The 24,094-nt window shown below is 34.2% G+C and overlaps 1 protein-coding gene across 2 annotated transcripts in view; it reads left to right on the top strand.

Annotated features, from left to right (window-relative positions):
• Positions 1 to 24,094, top strand: part of LOC145270132 (thrombospondin type-1 domain-containing protein 4-like) — a 256,325-nt gene that overhangs the window by 140,360 nt on the left and 91,871 nt on the right. The gene's annotated exons all lie outside the window — the stretch shown is intronic.

The following is a 24,094-nucleotide window of genomic DNA, read 5'->3' as shown; positions in this document are numbered from 1 at the left end:
TTTACTTTTGCAGAACTACGACTATTATTTCACAACACCACAAACCATATTGACAAAAGAAAACAGCACTAGCATAATTATATAAAGTTTATGACTTTTTATACATTTCCAGAATGGGTTTTTTGGGTTTCATTTTTTACATAGGCATCACCACTTATCAAGGCCCAGTGGACACTCGAGGGTAAGGGTTAAAGAGTGTATAGTAATCAATTGGACAATATAGTAATTGTTAGGAATGAAAATTGGGTAAATTTGTTAACTTAAGTGAAACGGCTCATCAAGAACTTGTTTACGTTGGACTTGAAGACAACCATATTGTAGTCAGTTGAAAAGCAAGCAAACGAAAGACAGTTCAACAGGCGTGTAGTTGTAAGAAAATAAACTTTGTTCATGGAATCTACGTCTAGGTTTAGGCACAGATAAAGAGTGTGGGGGGGGAATTATTGATAGTGTTTTCAGTTCGGTGAGGGAGGGGGCATAGATTACCCCCATATAAAGAAATAAAGAAATGTCTGTACGATGTATGTGTCCGTGACGGCAAGAAAATATCGTATTTCAAAAGAGGACAAGACTGATTTTGAACTCTATTTTTAAAGATCTAATCGGTGATGAATTTCAAAATGGTGTCGCGACATCGTCACTTAGCTATAATGAATCCGAAGATTCTATTGTTGGCATTTTTCCCCCGATATTTTTATAGTTAGAATTCTTTCCAGACAAAACATCGTGGATTGCGGGGTGGGAGGACTATCTGAAGGTTGCCAACATCCTAAGTTAAAGTGATTTTGTGGAACGAACTGGATTCGAACTTTGAACACCCAGGTCGTCAGCCCGTTAATCGGAAAAGACTTACAATTTTGTCATTGTCTGTTTGCATATATTTTTTTCAAAATCGATTAATTCATTTTGGAACATTTTTAGGTGAGCATTAACACAGAAGACACAGAAAGATCTTTTTCGTATCCAGAATTTCTCCTATATTAAAATAAAAAAAACAAAGAAAAATCTTGACGGTGTATGTATCAGTGACGTAAAGAAAATATCGTATTCCAAAAATCACGTAAATTAATCAAGTAGTTTTATTTTTAAATAAGAAATTCAAATTCCATGGCTAATCGGGAAGTAGTTGCTCCGTCGCCATTTTAAAAGTGGTCTGAATATAATTCAAATTTGTGAGAGTGTTTGTTGTAATGCCTGCGAATTCCCATTAATTGATTAAAATTATTTTATTTGTAAAAATACAACTACTTGATCAATTTACGTGATTTTTGGAATACAGTATTTTCTTTCCGTCATGGGTACGCACGTCATACAGATTTTACTTTTCTTATCTTTTAATATAGGGAAAATTCTGAAAAAGTGTCCATTATTTTTCGTAGTGAATAAAATAATTTTAATTGAAAAATATGGTTACAAAGGTTTCTTTTTTATATGGAATCGCTCTAGACAAGGCATGGTGTAAGTAGATAAAAAAATAACACCTAAAGGTAAAAAAAAAAAAAACAGTGAACAAGGTGGATGAACTCTGACACAGAAAACAGCAATTATTCACGCTTTGTCAGAAACACTTCTTATATAATGTAAGAACTGAAAGACAAAATGATTAGTTTTATTTATTCAGTAATTTTGGTAATTTCTTATTTTCTTTCCACCTTCACACTCACCTTTAAAATGACGACTTGCATAGGTTTACGTGTATGCTGAAAATGAATATCACATTCAAAATGGGAGCAGACAATTAGTTTTCTGGATAGTAAGACATTTTTTCCAATGAATTGCCAAATAAATGTCAGTGGCGTTCGACATTCTTAACATGGGGAGTGGGAGTGTTTTGCAACATTATTATTTTTCAGTTGGGGAAAACATGGCCACTAGTGAAAACACTCAATCAATTGGATAATAAATATCTTAATATTCAGAAACTCATTTGTTTTTCCCAAATTTAAATGTGATATTCGTTTTAAGCATACCTAAAAACCTTTAAAAATTGTGATTTTAAAGATGAGTATTGAAGTGGAAAGAAATATATATGAGAAAAATACCGTTATTTTTATATTTAACTGACTTTTCAAATTCCCCGTGCTTGATGTAGTATCTAACCTAAGCTCAATCGATGATTCAAAGAGTAACATTTATTTTCTAGTAATACAGAGTAAGACTTGATTGTCATTAACCAACCGACAAGTGGATTTTCTTTTCGTGAATGGCAAAATATTAGAAACATTAAATTATTATAAAAAGGAGCGGCAAAAAGAAATGGCTATAAATTAATCGTTTCTGAAAGAAAATGGTTGCTTCCTTTTCAAACGACATGATGAACACTTCCGGTTGAAGCGGATGTAGAAAACAAACAAACAAATAAACACGGTGACACGACAGAATTAAGAAGTAAATTTCATATTGTGCGTCAAGTGGTATTACGGGTTTCCCGCGATTTATTTGGGTTTGGTTCACCAACATCCGCCATTACATAAAATTCACTGGACACCTCATCAAGTGGTTAAGAAAGGCGTTGGTTAGTAGGTATTATCGGTCGACTTATACTAAACGGTTCTCCATTCAACCTCTGACAAAAGAACTTGGTAACAAATTAAGCGATAGTCGATACAAAAGAAATAAATAGGTCTTTTGTATATAAAGCCCCAAAAATCTTCCCCAAAGAAAAGCAAAGAAAATGATAATAAAACAGGTTTTATTTCTTCCTCACTTAATAGGATGAAACGGATCCACGGTATGATTACTTGCATTTAAATGGATCGATTTAAATGGATCGATTTAAATAGATCGATTTAAATAGATCGATTTAAATAGATCGATTGAAATAGGTCGATTTAAATAGATCGATTTAAATAGGTCGATTTAAATAGGTCGATTTGAATAGATCGATTTGAATAGATCGATTGAAATAGGTCGATTTAAATAGGTCGATTTAAATAGGTCGATTTGAATAGGTTGATTTAAATAGGTCGATTTAAATAGATCGATTTAAATAGGTCGATTTAAATAGATCGATTTAAATAGGTCGATTTAAATAGGTCGATTTAAATAGATCGATTTAAATAGGTCGATTTAAATAGATCGATTTAAATAGGTCGATTTAAATAGATCGATTTAAATAGATCAATTTAAATAGGTCGATTTAAATAGATCGATTTAAATAGGTCGATTTAAATAGGTCGATTTAAATAGGTCGATTTAAATAGATCGATTTAAATAGGTCGATTTGAATAGGTTGATTTAAATAGGTCGATTTAAATAGGTCGATTTGAATAGGTTGATTTAAATAGGTCGATTCCGTTACATTTTTTGCCTAAAAAACTGGCGTTTATTCAGCATTTTATACAACTTTAACACAAATCCTAGGTTTAAACTAACCCTTATTTTAAGCTTAACTGTAATCCTAGCTTTAATATTAAGTCTAACTTGCGTATATATAGGTAGTCCTCAACTCCGTCGCAGATGTATAGGCGCACTTCGGATGATGAACAGGGCTTTTTTTCTTTCTTTTTTTTTCTTTGTCAAATGTATTTTTACATAAATGGAAGGCCCCTCTGGAATTCTGGAATTCTTCATTCTACAAAAACAATAGAAAAAATGGGGTCAAGATAATTGATACTCTCTCTCTCTCTCTCTCTCTCTCTCTCTCTCTCTCTATATATATATATATATATATATATATATATATATATATATATATATATTAGTCCTCGCACGAAAGAGCGAGACACAAAATGTTTTAAATAATAATAATAATAATAATAATAATAATAATAATAATAATAATAATAGAATAACAATAACAAAGACTTTTGCTGGCGAGGACTACTATTGACCGTAAACAGTTATACAGTCCTTTTGAAATTATCATCTCTATTTTTCTCGTTATGTACTGAATATTTGTTAATGAAACCTATATGAAATATGTTCCTTATTGAATTGTAAAGATTTTTTATTCTGAAAGAAGATTAAAAATTTAATCTAAAAACTTTATTTTAAAGTTTTTGCTAAAAAATTCAGATTTTCTCATTATTCTGCCCTGCATTACAAAGAGGGGTTTGCAAAAAATGAGTTGTGGTGTGAGGATAAATATAAACTGAAATAGAGAGAAGGAGAGTTTTAAAATATAATCTTAAAAAGATAAGATACAAGTTAGAAAAGCATTTCATCTCAGGCATGAAAATTGTTAAACAAAATGTTTTTACTATAGGCTTTAAAAATAAATGTACAAGATTCAATTTGAAATTTATTTATCTTCAAAGTGCACTTTTATAAATTTTACAAAGTAAGGTATAAAAATTTAATTTAAATTGGATCAAAAAATTACCTTGGATTTATTTTATGTAATGTACATTTTGTTGCAATTTAAAAACGTTATCTTTCATCTAGCAATTAATGATATAGATATAAAATTTTCAATTAATTTTTTTAAGTGCAACAGAATGTACATTACATAAAATAAATCCAAGGTAATTTTATGATTCAATTTAAATTAAAGTTTTATACCTTACTTTGTAAAATTTATAAAAGTGCACTTTGAAGATAAATAAATTTCAAATTGAATCGTGTATATATATATATATATATATATATATATATATAATAAATGAATGACAAAAGTCTATATTCCAAAGTTCATGATGTTGACCATCTTATAATTTATTCCTTTAATTCAGTTGATACAATTCTTGACAGTATCTGTTTCGTAACACAAACTAAATCACTTAATTGTTATATCAATCAGTGAATCTATTTTACTCTTAACTCATCAGAAAAAATAGCAACAACCAATCCATCAAAAGGAGATAAAGTGCATTTCACATGATTAAAATTTCTGAAAATTGGAAGAGAAGCTGTTAATACTTTATAATATGTTTGTGTTATGCGATTAATCGGACTATTATTCTCATCTTCGGTGTTATTAGCACAACGTTTCGGTTGCTGCATCCTGCGACCTTCTTCTGGTGTTGAGAACATGCTTCTTTTCCTACTAAAGAAAAAAAGGGTTGGCTTTGCATTACAAGAATTCGAACCGTTTGTTTCAGGGTGGGTCCGTAGATCATAAAGAAGGTGCAATCATCAGGGGTAACCGAGATATTTGTTAAAGGTTTTTCTATCACTCAATTTTTCGAGATATCTATACTAAGTGTATATATTAGTGAAAGAAAAATGTTTTACGAAACAGATGATCGATACCCATGCGTATTAAAAAAAAAACACAATGTAAGGGGGCAACTCTAAGAAAAAAGAGTGTTACCTCCCTTGGGATGGGCATATATCATGTTTTCTTTTTCCGTGAGTTTGTAATTAGAGGCGTCCAAATGCAGTTTAGATGGGGTGACTAATGATGTTATTATTATCTAGCATATGTTCTGCCTCTTTAAGTTTTCTGATCCGCCATCTTTCTTCTGCATTCAATATTTTGATATCATCCCACATTGGAGACTGGTTACCCCCTTTCTTCCACACATGTTCAGCTATGACTGATTTTTCGATTTCTCCATGTGTGACAACACTTCCGTGTTTTTCTAGTCTCACTTTGAAGGGGCGGCATGTTTCACCTTTGTAAAGTTTCCCACATTTACACGAAATCTCATAAACGCAGTTTTTGGTTTTTCAATCGGGGGTTTTACGTTCAGATATTTTTGGAGTGTTGAATTGCTCTTAGACACTGTCCTAATATCGTATTGACTGCATATATATATTTTATTTTTGCGGATACGCCTTTCGAGTATGGTGTGCAGACCGTGGTGGTTTTTTGGGTGGTGTCTCTTGGTGTTTGATCTCTATTTTCTGGAGCTGGTGCCATGTTCTCTGGGTAATTGTTTTGATGAAGGGTTGTTCTTAGACTGGTTATCTCCCCCTGATACGTAGTGTTGTTATTACATATTGTCCTCGCCCGATGTTATAGGCATTAGACTATACCTTTCTTCACAACCCGTGGGTGGTGTGAGTTAGTTAAGGTATTGTCTTGGTTGGCTTTCGGTATACGGATATCACGAAGCTCTGATCAGTGCGAGTTATCAATACATCTAGGAAGGATAGCTTGTTGGCTTGTTCTTTTTCTATGGTGAACTGAATGGATGAGTGAATTGAGTTCACATGTTCCAGTACTACTTGGACGTCCTCCTGGTGAGAACTTGTAGACACACAGCTTTAATGTTCTTGGTTTCATGTAACGCTTCTTCATGTTTTGTCTCTGCAGTAGTTTGTTTGGCCCGTGCATGTGGCTAATGTGTATTTGTTTCTGCCTGTAAGAGTTTTTCCTTAATATTTCTGCTATTTTCATTATTGCTATTCGTTGTATCTTTGCAGCCATTCCTTTGATTCCAATTTCCTCCTTTCTTTTTTCAAAGTTTTTTCGGAATTGTTCCTAGTGCTCCTATTATTATAGGTATTATCTTGATTTTCTCCATCATCCATATCCCTTTCAGCTATTTGGATGTCTCTATGTATTTGCTCCGTTTCTTCTTTACTTTTCTCGTCTTATTCTTTGTTTCTCTGTTTTCTGTTTTGTTGATTTCTTTCATTGTCTCTCGCTGCCTTAATTATCCTTTCAGTGTTTTGCATTATGTATTTTTCTAGTTTTTTGTGTGTCAGTCACATAGTCTTCTATAGAAAGCAGTCCTCTCCCGCCGTTTTTCCTTTTCACGTAGAGTCGGTCAACATCGTCCTTTGGGTGTAGTGCATTGTGCATGATCATGAGTTAGATACAAAGTTTATTTTTAATGTGAAGCAAAAACAGTTTTTAAGATGGAACAAGAATTTGAATTACTCCAGTCTAGAAAGATTTCCCCTTAACTGATCGAGGATAAAAAAAGATAGAGTGCAATATGAGAACACATACTACACTTTGCTCCTCGCTAAAAATGACAACGAAAATAATCCATCGGACATTGTCTCATAGAAATGGGCAGACGAATCTGGCAAAAAACAAAAAAAAAGCAAACAAACAAACAAAAAACAAACAAATAAAAAACACTAACAAACTCAGTACCGTATTATAAAGGAAACAAATCTACCCAGTAACCCGACGTACGAAGCTTTTTGTAGAAGTGCAAGGACGCAGGTAAAAACTGTTGACATCATTAAAAGAAGAAGGCGCGAATTTTTGCGAGAAGAATTTTGTCTCATTTTAACAGATTGGATTTTTTTTTTGGTTCCTTTGTACTTCGGCTTTTGTTATGATAACATTTCCGGTAGAAAGTTCGTCTGCACCAAATGAGATGCGTATGAAATGGCGTTTCAAGAATTAGAGTGGAACAAATTGAATTAAAACTCAATTGTTTTCGTGCACAACAAATACGGGGACGTATAGGTAGAAAGATCCAAAGTGAAGGGGGGTGAGAGAAGGAGGAAGAGCGAGAGAGGAAGAGTGAGAGAGGGAGAAAAACAGGGGTAGATGTAAAGAGGGAGATAGAGAGAGACGAGCGAGAGAGATAGGCAGGCAGAGTGAGAAAAAAGAAAAGAGAGAAAAAGAAGGTAGATGTAGAGAATATATACACACAGGGTGGAATGATAAGAAAAAAGTACATGATTCCATTTCCGTTTGATGAAAACCGGTTTTCTTTTTTTGTTTTTTGTTTTTTTTTTGTTTGTTGCAGACCATCTATTAGTTAGCCAGTTTGTACGAATCCCAACAGCGATAGAAACTTTCTATCATATCTGAAATGTTCAACGAGCGAGATCGGAGATGCGTCGCTAACAAATCACGCTCTTTACTGATCAAAGTTATGACGATAGGACTATTGTCAGCACCCTTAAAATGCATCGCTGGATTGACACGAATAACAGAGACTTGTCCATGTTGATTAAAACAAAGTTTCTGGTGGCCACAGTTATAGCCTTCAGTCTGGCTTCAAATAAGGGTCACATCATGCCACCTCACATCTTCGAAGTCGGCTTGCAAGTCAACACCAAATGTACCTGGATGTGCTGAAGAGTGTGATAACCCCCTGCTGCAATCAGGTGGCCGCTGGCAGACCCTGGGTGTGGCAGCAGGACTCGGCGCCGGCCCACATCCAAAGAGACCCAACTTTGCTTCAGAAGAAGTTTTACTGCGACTTTGTACTCTTCTCTCACTAGCACCTCTCCTCCTCCCCCGATCTAAACCCGCTGGACTACTACGTTTGGTCATATGTCGAGAACATTATCAGCATACCGCCTCCTCTGTCTTATCTTTTTAGGAGTACAAAATGTAATAAATATTACGTACAAATCGAATTTATTAATCATGATGAAATAAAAATAAAAAGTAAAAATATGTAGTGGCGTCAAAAAGAAAGTCCGCACTTGTCATTTTTTTCAAAAACCGCAAATTTAAACTAAATTGAATGAAACCGTTTAAACAACTTACATCTCATTTGAGTCGCCTTTTATTCCTCTATAATTTTGCCTGTTCATATTTGACTTTTAATTGAAATATTCTAGTGTTCACGTAGATTTAAAAATTAACTTCAAATCGAAAAGGCAAAAAGAAACTCTGCAGCAACAAATGAGCTTAAAACTAGCTTAAAATATCCACATTTTAGGTAAGAAAGCATCTCTAATAGTAATTGTTGTTCTTCCTAGGTTATGCAACGTAACATTAAGTCCAATGTCTCAACTTTCTTTTAGTGATCGTCAGGAGCTTATTAATCTCTACCTTTCTGGTTTATCCAATCGAGAAATCGGCCGCAGATTGAAATGTGATGAGAAAACAGTACGAATGACTGAGCAAAAGCACATAAACATCGGCAGTGTTCGTGATGTCTCTCAATCTGGTCGTCCTAGAATTACTTCTTACAGGGAAGAAAATGCTATCAACAGCTACAACATCAGAAACAGATTTGAAACGGCTCCCAAATCCAACAATAATTTAATCTTGTTAAAAAGTGCTCTTTCTAAAATTAAGAATAGATTGAAGAAATTTAATTTGTGAGGCTGTGTTGCAAGACACAAGCTAATGATTTCTGTAAACAGAAAGCGCTGTCTGGACTTCGTCAGATGCAATGAAAATCGTGACTCTTCATATTAGTCGAAAGTGATTTTTAGCGACGAAGGCAAGTTCAATAGGCTAGTCATTGATAGTATGCAGTACGTCCGTCGAAGGAAGGACGAAAATTTTAATCCTGAGTGCACAGTTTCAACGTTGCAAGGTAGTGGAGGTTCAGTTTTGATCTTGAGGGGGGTATTAGTACCAATAGTCCAGGGCCTATAGTTCGTTTGCATGGTCGGATTATTTAATTCGACCAAGTGCATTAATATTAATATTAGTATTTTCTACCCTACTTTGTCCGGAATTTGGATGATAATCCCATCTTCATGCAGGATAATTCACACAGCTGGCAATGTCAAGAGGTTCCTTGAAGAGTATGATATTCCGTGTTTGGATTGGACTGCACAATCTCTAGACCTCAATCCTATTGAAAACGTATGGCATTACATCAAGCAACAGCTACGCAATGATAAAATTTCAAATCTGGAAGAACATTTGGACAACAATTAAAGTGAAGTAGAATGCCCTTTCACCAGAATATTGCTGCAGACTAATTAAAGGAATTCCCAAAAGATTGCAGGCTGTTAAATTGCAGAAGTACTATGCTACTAAATAATAACTTGTTCGTTGTGTTTCTGTTGTATTTGTGTTGCAATATTGATCTAAAGTTACTTTAAATAACAATTTTCCATTGTGCGGAGTTTATTTTGCCTTCTCGATTTGAAGTTTTCATATTGAACATGAAGATACTTCAATTAAAAGTCATATATGAACAGGTAACATAGAGAAATAAAAGCTGACTCAAATGAGGTATAGGTTGTTTAAAGTTACATTAAATATTGCTTAAAATTGCTGTTTTTGAAAAAATGACAAGTACGAACTTTCTTTTTTAGTGCCACTATATATAATATATATATATATATATATGTATATATATATATATATATTTATATATATATAGAGAGAGAGAGGGAGAGAGAGAGACAGAGAGACAGACAGGCAGACAGACGGACAGACTAAAGCTTAATTGAAAGCAATAGGTATAAATATAGAGAAAGAAGAAAAAAAATAGGTAGATGTAAAGAGGACTAGAAAGTGAGAGAAACCGACGTCCAGAATGAGAAAACCGGAAAAAGAAGAAAAAGAAAAAATGTAGAGAAAGCAGGGATAGAGGAAAAGAGAAAGAGAAGGTATGAGAAAGAAAGAGATTTTCAAGTATTTCTGTGCGCAAAAAAACAGAGAGGAGGGGTATTTACTTCTCTCCTACTGCAAGAAAAGTCAGCGCCACAGAGAAGGAAGCACTCTGACATGCAGAAAACTGCCTGCACAGCTCCTTTGGCATTCCCCAGTAGAAGCATCTTAGGCGATTAGCAATAAACTAACCCCTTATGAAAGAGAGAAGGCAAAGCCTGAGAGGGTGGACCTCATAAAACAGCATAGAACCAGTATTAGATCGCAGTCAACAGGGATAAGGCATGACCTAATCTCTATTGATTGGGGGCGAGGATAGAAAGATACCAAGTTACAGACAGTGAGAAAGAGAGGAGGAGGAGCGAAATCAATAACCTGAAGATGACAAGAGGGAGACGGGTTAAATATGAGAACCAGAAAAAGAAGAAATAAATGACTAGATGTAGAGAAATGAGGGTGAGAGAGAGAGAGAGAGAACAAGAGAGAGCAATAGAGAGAGCAAGAGAGAGGGCAAGACAGAGACAGGTCAAAATTTAATTAGCAGAACCCGTGGAAATTCCACGGTAGTTGATTTTTTCAAACAATATTATTAAAATGAATAAAAATAAAATGAATAAATAAAATGAAACAAATAACGCAGAATTTAAAACAATTTTTTTAGCAAATTCTTTTTTCACCTTTTAAAGCTAAAAATAATTGATTTAAAAAATTTAGATTTTTTTAATGAAAATTCAACACATTATTTTTTATATAAATTATAAACGAACAGATGTCAATTCACTTGCACATCTTTTTTAATTATAAAAAGAAACTATATTAAAAAAAAAACTTAGTCTCCTCTCAACATGAGATTTTTTTATTATAAAACAAAATAGCCAATTTGAAACTAAACAGATAGCCATGTATTTTTTGTAACATTTTTGGAGGGAAAATGGCTTTAATGATTTTTAACTGATTAAGAGCAACTATAAAAGGTAGGTAATTCGTTTTTCATTAATTAATGCTGATTAATGCAATGTGACAAATATGGTCGATTTGAATATAAAAAAAAATGACTATAATTTTCTTCTCTCTCATAAGTGTGTTCCTTCTTAACGCAGACGGAGTTATATCGCCTCCTGGAACCGAATGATCAATGGTATATGCATTCTTTTTTTTTTTTACTGTACTTATCGTAAAAAAAGATCCATGCAATATTACCACCAGATCGATACAGACTTTCCAAGAAAGATTGGACTGAACAAACAAACAGACTGAGTAAGAGAAATATAATATAGAAAGGTTTGTTTGAAAGAAAAACTATCTCCAAACAGAACCGGCTGCAAGTGAATACGAAAACAGTGTTCTTTTACAATGCACGGTGTTACAAGTCGATGGCAAAAACTACATGAATTGAACTTCGAATTACTTGCGCGCCCACCCTAATCTTTAGATCTTCGCACAGTGACTGTCGGTTGTTGATAAACCTCAAAAGAATGTCACTAGAGAAAGATGTTTTCCTTCAGTGAAGAAATGATATTAAAAAAACTGACCGTTATCTTAAAGAAAAATATAAATTTGTTTTACAAAAAAATGAATCGAATAGTGAGAAAAACGTTGGAACCAGTGTATTTATCTAGATGTATCATGTTGAAGAATAAAGTCTAATCTAGTTTTTGATGTATAAGTTAGGACTTATTGATTAATATGTTATTATTCGGACATCGGTTAATTGTGAAGGCTTTGAATACGTGTCTCGCTGTTTCTTATGCGGAATAAGAACTGTGCTATCGTCGGAATTTTCTGAACAGTTTACGTAAAGAGGCGAATGCTGCCGAAATGCTAAGCCAATGAAATTGCAGCAGCAAACATCATTTAAGAAAACATATATTTGCTATCACTAGTTTATTATATATATATATATATATATATATATATATATATATATATATATATATAATGGCGTAATTAAATAAAAATATAAGGTATTTTCAGCTTCTCTTCCAATTTTCGGATTTTTTAATCCTCTCAAAACGCATTTTATTTCCGTTTGATGGCTTGATTGTTGCTATTTCTTCTGATGACTTAAGGGCAAAATAAATTCACTGGTTGATATAATAATTGATTGATTTTGTGCTACGAAACAAATACTGTCAAGAATTGTAAGTGTCAACTGAATTAAAGGAATAAATTGTAAGATGGTCAACATCATGAAATTTGGAATATAAACTTTTGTCATTCACTCATTATATGATCTGAAACACAGATCTTCTTAAATAAGGATTGATATATATATATATATATATATATATATATATATATATATATATATATATATATATATATATAAAGAGGAAATATAAGTGAATGCGGAATATTTTTACAGAAATATATATATATATATATATATATATATATATATATATATATATAGAGAGAGAGAGAGAGAGAGAGAGAGAGATAAAAAGGAACAAAGCGTATTATGTGTTCATCAACGTTTCGTCTTTATTTTGAGACTTACTCTTTATTTCTCTATTTTATCGGAATACTATTTCCATTATTCCCATCACACACACACACATATATATATATATATATATATATATATATATATATATATATATCGTCATTGGAAGAATATATATATATATATATATATATATCGTCATTGGAAGAATATATATATATATATATATATATATATATATCGTCATTGGAAGAATATATATATATATATATATATATATATATATATATATATATCGTCATTGGAAGAATATATATATATATATATATATATATATATATATATATATATATTCTTCCAATGACGATATATATATATATATATATATTCTTCCAATGACGATATATATATATATATATATATATATTCTTCCAATGACGATATATACATATATATATATATAGATGTGTGTATGTGCGCACGCGCGTGTGTGACGAGTTTATAAAAAACATAATTTTTTAAGTATATATTCCTTATAGCATAGTCCAAATTTTTACACGTAATAAGCTCAATGAAAAAATGTTTCCGGCTTCAGAGTACATATGCTGGAGAGTAACGTTCCGATAACCAAAAAACAGTAAGTTGATAATCATGATGGAATTCGTTATAATCGTTAGAATCAGTGTACTCTACTACATGGAGTCTCTGTTAATGAAGAAAATCGAATTTGGAAAAAATTGTTGATATAAATTAGACCCGAGACTTATTGAGTGGTGTGTTGTCATTCAGACTCGGTTAATCGCGGTGGTCCCGGGTATTACGTTTTAACTTTGTTACGCAAATAAAACAATTTGCGAAAGATGGCGGCAGATTACTAGAGAAAGATCAAGGGTCCTTTTCGAAAGAAGCATTTTGATTCTGAATAAAAAAAAAGAATGGCGAGCATCGGGTTTTGGGTGAATTTTATGTCACTTTTTTTCTATAAAACGGTTGCCGGTTAAGAGTTTCTGATCTACGCAATTTGTAATTGGATATTATTCAGAAAAATCAAAGACAAGTTAATGCTACATTCAAACCTGCTGAAAGCACTCGTCAAAATTCGGTTGGATGAATATTCTGATAAAGTCACGCTCGGTACGCGTACGTAGGGATGGTTGAACTGTATCTGTGGGGGACTTATGCAGCGTAGGTTGGCTTTGATGACTTGTTCTTATTCTTTGTATTGTGTAGATTGGCACGATAAACTATATGAGACTTGATTAGATTGATGCATCAAATGTTGTGCGTGTTATTTAGAGAATGCAGCATACACACGCATATGCGCACACATATGCACATAAGCACGCAAATACACGCACACACAAACACACACACACACACACGCACACACACACACACACATAATGATGTGCCTCACGGGTCGGGCAACGAGGGCAAGAAAATGGAAAATAGGTTCCACAAACATCATTATAAGAAAATATAAGTTTAGAAATAATGTATGTTTTGTACAGACTTTAATTCCGACCTTTCACGCGGCAATTTTGAATTGGTTCGTGTAGGTGATATATATATATATATATATATATATATATATATATATATATATATATATATATATATGATTACTTGATTTAATCACATAAGTTAATATACGAAAGTATAAATTTATGCGTAAACTTTAAGTATTTACTTCAACAATGCTCAATACATAGGTAAAGCTATTTAGTAAGTTATAAAATATATATGGCGATTAAGCTACACTGAATACTCGTATTCCGCGTTTCATCCACGCTAGGATTCATCAGATTTATATATTTTATAACTTACTATATATATATATATATATATATATATATATATATATATATATATATATATATATTACTCTTTATTTGTTTTTTTACATGAGCAGTAATATGTTGCTACACAGTCATGAGCATGTTTCAGTCAGCGAGTTACCAGTAACTAGAGACCACTTCAGGCGATACAGCTTATATGAAAGTAAAATTGGCAATGAAAATAGTAGGTCTTCCTCGTCACAGAGAGTTAATATGAAGAGGTTCCATCAAATGTTGTGAAAAAGAAGATTTGGTTGTATGTAAAGAATAACCAATCATGGTGCGGATTAGAGTCCGTATTGAGATATAGAAATAAAGGGGAAAGGATGGGGTTAAAGATTGAGATAGAGATAATTGAAGTCTAGAAAAAATAGTATCCGTATGCGTGTGTGATGGCCGCCCTAAATCTTAAGCATACTAGTGTGTATAGGTTCAATCAGCAGGGAAATGTGAATTTAACATATCTATGCTAAAGGGGGGGTTCTGATTTAATCAGGATTATTCAGTAATAAAAATGCGTTTAATTTGACTAGAATTTTATATGTGGTCAGAAAATGTACAACTTATAAATATAATTAAACATTAATTATTGTTTATACTGGCAGAAATAATTGTTTCAAACTTACGTAATCATCAGTGTAAGGGGGTGAAAATTTCTGCTAGTTATGAGATGCCAACCCAGCCATGTAGTCACCTTTTGCTCTCATTTCTGAGCCTTTACCTCAGACAACCAAATAATTGCCACGTGACTGAAGGAAATTAAAAACTATTAAACGCCGAACTCGGGCGAATACATTAGACAATCTAGAGTGTTTGAAGGAGCAGAAGTTGTGAACATTGCATAAACTCTAGTTGATTGTCTTTTATTAATATATCTATACTCCTATGAATTTAGTTTTTTTGTGTATTGATATTCATATTAAAAACCCTTTTTTCCATTTATTTGAAAAGAAAATGCAACTTTGTTATATATGGGTCGTTGAATTGCATTAATCTGCAAAAAATCTAGCTAATTTGCATATTCTTTTAAACATTCATATTAATCAATTCCTTATTAGTTGTTGCAATTTTTTATCGCATGATCATCTTTAATTAACTATTATGTGTAATTATATTCATGCAGGTATTCTACATGACTTATATTTGCGTAAAAGTTTATAGTAAACAAAAACCTCTTTCTTTATATATTTATATATGCGTATATATTTGTTTAAAAATTTTGCTTATCAAACTCCTATCAGTTTTTGGTCTACAGACATGAAACTTAATATATATGGTATTCAAGCCCACACGAGACTTTATATTTTTATTATAGTTTTACCCTCGGGAATCTCGGTACAAAAGTGTGAAAATTAAAGAAATGGAATCTGACAGGTGAAGGTCGAACGATGGGATTACGAATATGCATGCGTAAGATAATAACTATTGGTTCATATTTTAATTTTTAGCCTTGCACCAAACATGTCATATTTAAGCGTATTTTACGACTGAGCAATGTCGGGCGGCCTGCTAGTATACTTTGTATATTAGTATTTTCATAATATCTATATTATATGTATATATATATTGATATATATATATACATTTATATTTATTTATATACATTTATATATTTATATACATATATATACTTTTATATATATATTTATATACATTCATATATATATATGTATATATAATTATTTTTTTACTATAATAATTAAATACCTACAGACACTAGTGTTTCATCCTTTCGGGATTCTTAGTGCAAGGTGTCACGATTAACACCAGCCGAACGATTCGAACCCCGCAACGCGAGACATCTCTGGCTCGATTAGCGAAGACCGTATCCATTCGGCTACCATTAACCGCGTGAAATATATATATATTATATATATATATATTTAAAAATTAAACGTCTGGTTTGTTCAACGTCTGGTTTGTTCAAAGTCGATAAACTAGAAAGTTACACGCCCGCTTTCCGTGAAATTTTATAAGAGTGACTGTTTATCATCTAACTATGTTTTTAAATATTAAAAAGTAAAAAAATATTAACATATTAAAAAATAAACTTTTATTCGTCGAGAATACTTTCCGATTTTAGCCGATTATATAGCTTATTCTTTACTCCCCCCTACATAATACCTTTTTTAAAGCAGTTTTACGTTTGTTCGCTTTTTTGTTTGTTTTGCTGATTTCTTGAAGTTTAACATTGTTTTTTTATATTTACACATTTCGCTTATTATTTACTTTACCCCCCCCCCTCTTTATACCCGCACCTTAAAACATATGCATTTTGGTAACGTGCTGAAAAATATCTTTTTACTTTTGTAGCCATTCTTACATTGCAGAAGGGAGGGTGTTTTGTAACTATTCTTTGCTAACGACTAACAATTTATTATTAAAAATAAACAATTCATTATTTACAATTTATTATTACAAACAAAAACATGAAATTATAAAAAAAAGGGTAATCTCCAAAAATACCGTTAGGGCTTACAACATGGCCGCCAGAAGAGTCAACAAAAAACTGCGAATAAAATATATAAAACTCGGAGACATTTTGTAAACATTGTTTTTAAAAAATAAAAAATAATACTTCTATCATGTTTTAAACGACTGTAATAGTTTATTTTGGAAGTATATTTCATAAAGAAAATTGACAACCCACTTTAAAAACAGAAATTACGAGTTTTATATATTTTATTCGCAGTTTTTAGTTGACTCTTCTGGCGGCCATGTTGTAAGCCCTAACGGTATTTTTGGAGATTACCAAAAAAAAGATAGTGCGACAGTTGAATTTAACTTGAAAAAAAAAAAAAACAACGCGATTACATTCGATTGTTTCGTGTCTGCTTCTTTTTTACCGTAAATTTATAGGTTCAAGTTTTACTTTTTTAACAAAATTAAATATATGAACTTTTTCATTATTGAAACTATACATTGTTAGGTGAATCTACAGTTTTTTTGTTTTATCTTTTTTTGCGAAAAAACAAAATTGAAAGTACACTTTTTTCCAGAAATTTTTATATGAGGTTATTTTGAAAGCCATTCTTAACATGGGGAGGATTTTTTGTAACTATTCTGTGATTACACCTTACACTTTACAAAAAGAAACAAAGATATCTTGAAACTTTAATTACACCTGAAAAAACTATTTAAAAATAGCGTTGTCTCAAATTTTGCACCAACTTGATTTACTTCTACAGTGCTATTTTTATAGTCCCCCCCCCCAGTGTAAATTCAAGTTTCACGATTTTTTTTTTGTACGGTGGAAGCACAGAATCCTTTTAAAAACATCCTCAGCTCCTCATTAAGAATGGTTTTCAAAATAATAACGTTATTATTTCAGCACGAACAACATACAAAAGCCATTTTTAACATGGGGGAGGTTAGGGGTGTTTATTCATGACCGCCAGTGAATTATAGTGCATAGTGCAGGTCTTTATATCTCGAGAACTACTTCCCTGTGAAAATTTTAAATGAGATTTTCTTATTCAGCATAGTCGAAAACCTCTGAAAGTAGTCATTTTTTTAGAAAATTGTGGAGGTGGACCTAATGTAAAAAAAAAAAACAATACCAAAAAAGAAAAAGATATTGTGAAATTTACATTTAACTTTAAAAAACTATTTTAAAATAGCGCGGTACCAAAAATAAAAATAGACAGAAAAATACTCCCTTCGGATTTGTACTTGGACAAATATTTGAAAAAAAAACAAAACATGTCAACAAAAACAAATATATAACAAGTAAATATTTTCAAAGGCAAGATAAGTTACTTTTCTACCTAACTGGATCATTTTTAGTGTTTTCATTGGGTTTGTGTTATTGTACACATATATTCCAAAAAGTTGTCAAAAAACAAATGTATCACAAATATTTTCAAAGGCAGGATAAGTTACTTTCCTACCAAACTCGATAATATTTTAGTGTTTTTATTTAATGTAAAATGTTTATTCGGCTCGAAAAATATAGCATTTACCGTTATATTTGAAAATTAAAACTGTCGTCAGATTCTGTGTTAAACACGTTAAGTTTGAGAAAATGAGTTAAAATTTAAAAAAAAACTGTACAAATTACTGTTAAATAACAACCGATTACATGTCGGCCTATGTCACGCTAACATATATTGAGTGAGTTCCGAACAGTATTTTGTATAGTTTTTAAGTTTTATCTCATTTTCCCAAATTTACCAGTCTGCCGCCATGTGTTATTTTCGAATATACTGATAAACACTGTATATTTTAGAACCGATTACACATTATACATTACATAAAAATACTGTTGTGGTGGCACACATTCATTTGCATATGTGGATAGTAATTACACATAAATAGGAAGACTCAGTTAGTCTGAGTGTGTGTTCACCAGAAGCAACCGAAGGCCGCCGAGAGCAGATATGTTTCTCCAGCAAAGACTCTCTTATTTGACACCATTATGTAAATATCCTGTGAATATACCTTTTCCTAATACACTTCTTATTTGATCTACCTTTGTTTGTTGAGTCGTCATTTATATTGCTTTCTACGTTACTTGTTTCAACCTGCAAACTTAACAGTGACGATGAGGATGAACGTCAAATATAACAGTTTGACGAAGAAATGGAAAGAACTCAGTAAAAAAAGTACAATGCAACGGTTGACCTTTCTAAGGAATACAAGTTTTGACGAACGAAATAGTCGTAAAAACGGATTTTACGCTAAAGAGAAGTTCAACTCAAGCGGAAAAAATGAATAATTCAGCGAACATTGGAAAACTGTAAAATATTTTCCTCGCGAAGTACAACACGAAAAGAAAGAAACGGTTGTTTCTCAAATTCCAAGAACAAAAACTACATTCAGGTTAAAAAAAAAAGTAACCTCGATTAATAGTATTTTATTTACTAAAATACTAGTCGGAAAAAAAAAGAGACAAACCAAAACCTTTAATTGCAGTCTCAAAGAAAAAAAAAGCGATGATTTACGCTGTTTCCCGTGGAATCCATCTTAAAAAAATAATAACAAACTGTAAAAGTGAATTTTTGTAAAACGACAAACAGATTCGTATTACTAAATTACGAAGAACAGATTCATATTACTAAATTACAAGGAAGTAACATACGAAGAAAAAAAAAGTTCACCAGTGGATTTCCTAAATTGCTGTAAATACCAACTAAAGACTTTTTGGTAAACCAAATTTTTCTCTTCGGTATTTAAAAAAAACATACCACAGTTAAACTAAAACCAAGGAAAGATTTTTTAAAACTAAAGTTGTCACTGGATAACGGATATAAGACAGTAAAACGTCACGCAAAAAAAAAAAAAAATTAAATGTAGTCCATACATTGTATTTTTTTCAATTGTGACTCGAGTTGACAAACTTTTTTTTTCTATGGAAAGAGTTGTACTTAAGTTCGGCTGTTATTTATTAGGAAATGCCTAAAACGGAAAAGTAAATCGTATTTTGTGGTTTCAGCAAAAGCCTCAGTTCTTATGTTGTGGTTGGATGAGCTTAACTTGCTAGCAAAGTGAGAAAATATTATTCGAGCAGCGATATTACTATTGAAAACAGGAACTATGAACAATTTTTTTTGTAACACAAGCCATTTTATAGGGTACGGATATTGTGTTGCATGTGAAATTGTACAATTTTTCTTCGTAACTGCATTACTGCTACTGAAGGATACAAAAAAAATGGAAGATTTATCTAGAATGTTAATGCAATTTTTGCAGACACAACAAAAGGCGCAATCTGAGCTAGATGCACGTAGAGAGGAGAAATTATTGAAATGGCAAATGGAACAAGAAGAAAGGCAGAAGAAATTACAATTTGAACAAGAAGAAAGGCAGAAGAAATTACAACTTGAAAAGAAGAAAGGCAGAAGAAATTACAATTTGAATATGAAGAAAGGCAAATTGAACGTTTTGCTAAAACACTGGAACTATTAAAGACTAATCAAGAAAATGTCGACATTCCTAATTTCTCGCATACAACTATATTTAATAGCATGGACACATTTAATTATGTGCCGGAGGAAGAAAAGACTTTTGAAGCATACTATACAAGATCCAAGGATGTCTTTCAACTGGACTGCAAAAGTTGGCCAAATAGCCAGAAAGTGAGCCTTTTACTCAGGAAGTTGGGTGTAAGAGAACACAGCAAGTTCGTAGATTATATACTACCTAAAAAAAAACTACGGAATTAGATTTCATGGAAGCTGTAAAATTACTAAAAGAATTATTTAATCCGAATATATCTCTTTTTCAAAGAGATGGTTGTTCATGAATCTAAGGAAGATGGACAACCAAGATTATTTGACATACGCATCAGTTGTCAATAAAAACTATAATAATTTTAAGCTAGCGGAACTAACAGTAGAAGATTTCAAATGCCTAATCTTCGCACAAGGGTTAGTCTCCACGAAAAATGCAGAAATACGCAGACGAGTGTTGTCTAAGCTGGAATCTGAGCAAGATTTAACACTTCAGAAATTAGCAGAGGATTGTGAAAGGGCTATTACACTAAAAATGGATTCAAAAAAGATAGAAGAATCCGGAGTGGCATATGTAAGAAAGGTTAGAAAACCATACACACCAACCAAGAACTATACAAATAAAAACAGTCAAAACGGAACGAGATATTCCAAATATAATAATTATAATTCTAGTAAAGAATATAACAAGTCTCTTCTTAGATATAACTGTAAGAGATGTGCAGAAAGACATTCGGAATCGGATTGCCCTATGAAACAAAAATGTAGTAGGCAAAAAAAAAAATAAATGTTCTGTCAGCAACAGTACAACTTCAAAATAGTCAATATCGCCCACCTCCAGAAGAGAGGGAATTCCTGTCCGTGATAACCGTGGTAAAAGAAGACACTCCAATCGCCAGAAACACCCACACACACAATTTGCAGGACACTGCCGACTCGTCTCTAGCCTCCTGCTTTTATAGTGGCCGGGAATTATCCATTTGCATAATCACATGAGAAAGAAACGTGATTTTCCGAGAGTTGCATGGGGTAAACGCTAATAAAAACCCCCGGACGCCATCTTGGAATTCTCTTTTCCCCCCGACCGGTGACACAACAGACGTACCCGAGGTAAGCTCTTTTTCCCCTCATTTTAGTTATTGCTACTTCTGCTACACTCCCCCCTGATCTCATGATCACAAACGGGGCAGAGGGGCAGTCGTCTCTGTCTGGTACTTCTCCGAAGAACCGGAGGCAGCACTTCCTCCCTGCCATCCTCCTCATCGCCATTATTGCCACCAGTCTGCTCCATAGGCGGTGTTTCACAATCAGGGCAGGGGGGCAGTATTCGTTTCTGTCGGGTACTCCTTCGTAGAGGCAAGATGGGTGGTCCTTCCTCCGCTTCTTCAGTATGTACATTATATGGCTCAAAATCCTCTTCGTCGTCCTGCATCATACTCTCTGTCTTTTCAGAAGACATCATACTGTCTGAGTCTCCCTCTTCCTCCGATGTAACAATATAATGGCGAGGGCGCAAATCCTTCACGTGACGAGGCACACCGTCCACCAAAATCGACTGAGGGCTGATCACCTTGGTCACCTCACCCTTGCCGAACCTCGTGGTACATCGATTTTGCGGTCTTTTGACCCATACGCGATCTCCAACCTGGTAAAAGCTGTTCTTGGGACCTGGGGACGCAGTTTCGAGATTGGTCTCCTTTACTCGAACTTCGTATTGATAAATCCTGTTGGCAGGCGCAGTGGAGGGAGATGTGTCGTCTCTTGGTGTGATGTTATACCAGTAGACAGCCTCCTGTATGGGACAACACATTCTAGCCGCTATTCGTTTCACTGTACGGTGACATCGCTCCGCTATGCCATTCCCGGCTGGAGCGTATGCACAACGGAATCGCAAGTGAACTCCCCATTTACATGCAAATGCTTGGAACATATTGCTGCAGAAAGCTGTGTCATTGTCTAAAAGGAGTTCATGCGGCGCGCCACGCTCGAGGAACACTGCCTCCAACTGATGAATCACGCTTGCCGAGTCTTGCCTTGCCAATTTCCTCCAAATGGAGAAACGCGATGGACCACAGTCTGTTAAAGTTAAAAAATGGAAGGTGCCATAATGCGTGATATCCATTCCAATTCTCTGCCAATTCTCGTTAACTTTCCCTTTTCCCACCTGACTGGCGCTGGGTCAATGGACTGACATTCCTCGCATTTCTGTATGACCGTTCTGACAGTTGCTTTTGTCGTGGTTGGACATCTTCTCCTGACAAAGTAGGTAGTGCGTCGCACCCCCGGATGTCCACTATCTTTGTGAATAGTCATGATTTGACTCTCATCCAGCTCGTCTGTGTGGACCGCGCCTATCACTGGGTCAAGACCGTTTTTCTTTTTCATTGCCTCAAACCACCGCTGTGGCACTCGTGTCAGTCGGTCAGCAATGTTTCGTGCTGATGGAACCAGCGTCACATCCACTGTCAGCCCGTACTCTTTCACGAGCTCCTTAAGAATGCTTAATCGCCTCCTAATAAGCATCTCGCTTGCTGCTTTGGTGCGTACTCGCGCCTTTCCAGTTAGCGTGTCCGAGACCCAATGGTATACGCAAACAGAATCTGTCTTTATGTGTAGCACCTTGCTCTGCCACTGAAGAGCCAAGTTGATGCCTTTCAATACGGCATCCAGTTCAGCCAAGTTGATATGTTGAGAGTCATCTTCAGGTCGCAGCCAACATGCATCTTCCAACACAGTTTCACACATCTCCAAGGCTGCCCAAATTGCTAGGGAGCTAGCATCGACCCATACATTCAGCTCTTTGCCGTCCACACACCAATTTCCCTGTGCCGGATCGTTCTGCTGCGCAGATTTTAAGGTTTCGAACATCATACGATGTAGTATGGCGTCCCTTGCTTCATCATCCCAGCCCTTCGTTACCGAACTTACTCTCCTTCTGAGTATTCCGCAAGCCACACGAAGCCAACCGCACACCGGAAAGTGCTCGACAAGTCGACCACACAGGGAAAAGATTGTTCGTCGCGTAACAATACTGGGAGCCTCCGGAATTGCATTTCCTCGCTTCCACCGCAGTTCATTGCGTTCCATCCTGACTGCCAATCCCAGCACCCGTGCACCGTCCTTCAACTGCTCCGGGTTCTTGCACTCCAACCCGAACTGCGCGAGGTGTTCTCTCACACGGGTCGCGGGCACCACGTCTTCATTGACAAAAATGTCATCAATGTAAGCAGATGCTGCGCGGCTTATTACTTCTTCCTGAGATTGTACTTCGCTGACAATTGCTCTCATTATCAAGGGAGCCACATTCAAACCAAACCCAAGACGGGTCAGACAGTATTTTTTCCCATCGATTTCCACAGTCTGGTATGGCCACAGTGTCTCATGGACCCGGACTTGTAGGTATGCTCTTCTGAGGTCCAGTAGAGACACGTTAGCACCTTTTTGTCTCCACTCACGCAGCTTAGCCGCACAAACATCTGCGTTGGCCGTAAATGCGTCTACGTAATGATTTAGCTCCCGGTAGTCCATCATCGGGCGCACTTTGGCTTTGTTCTACTGTATCACAGCCATCAGGGGAATTAGACCTTTGGGGGGTCCCAATTTATCCTCTGGGTATGGCACGAGCCAACCATTATCTATCCAGGTGTGGAGCTCCTGCGTGTATTCTTCACGAATTTCTGCTGGCACTGGGTAC

Source organism: Euprymna scolopes, chromosome 4 (genome assembly GCF_053919585.1).
Source record: "Euprymna scolopes isolate OS-2025 chromosome 4, ASM5391958v1, whole genome shotgun sequence".
In the NCBI taxonomy this organism is placed as follows: Eukaryota; Metazoa; Mollusca; class Cephalopoda; order Sepiida; family Sepiolidae; genus Euprymna; species Euprymna scolopes.
Note: the sequence above shows the minus strand (reverse complement) of the source record. Positions and strands in the feature narration are given on the sequence as shown.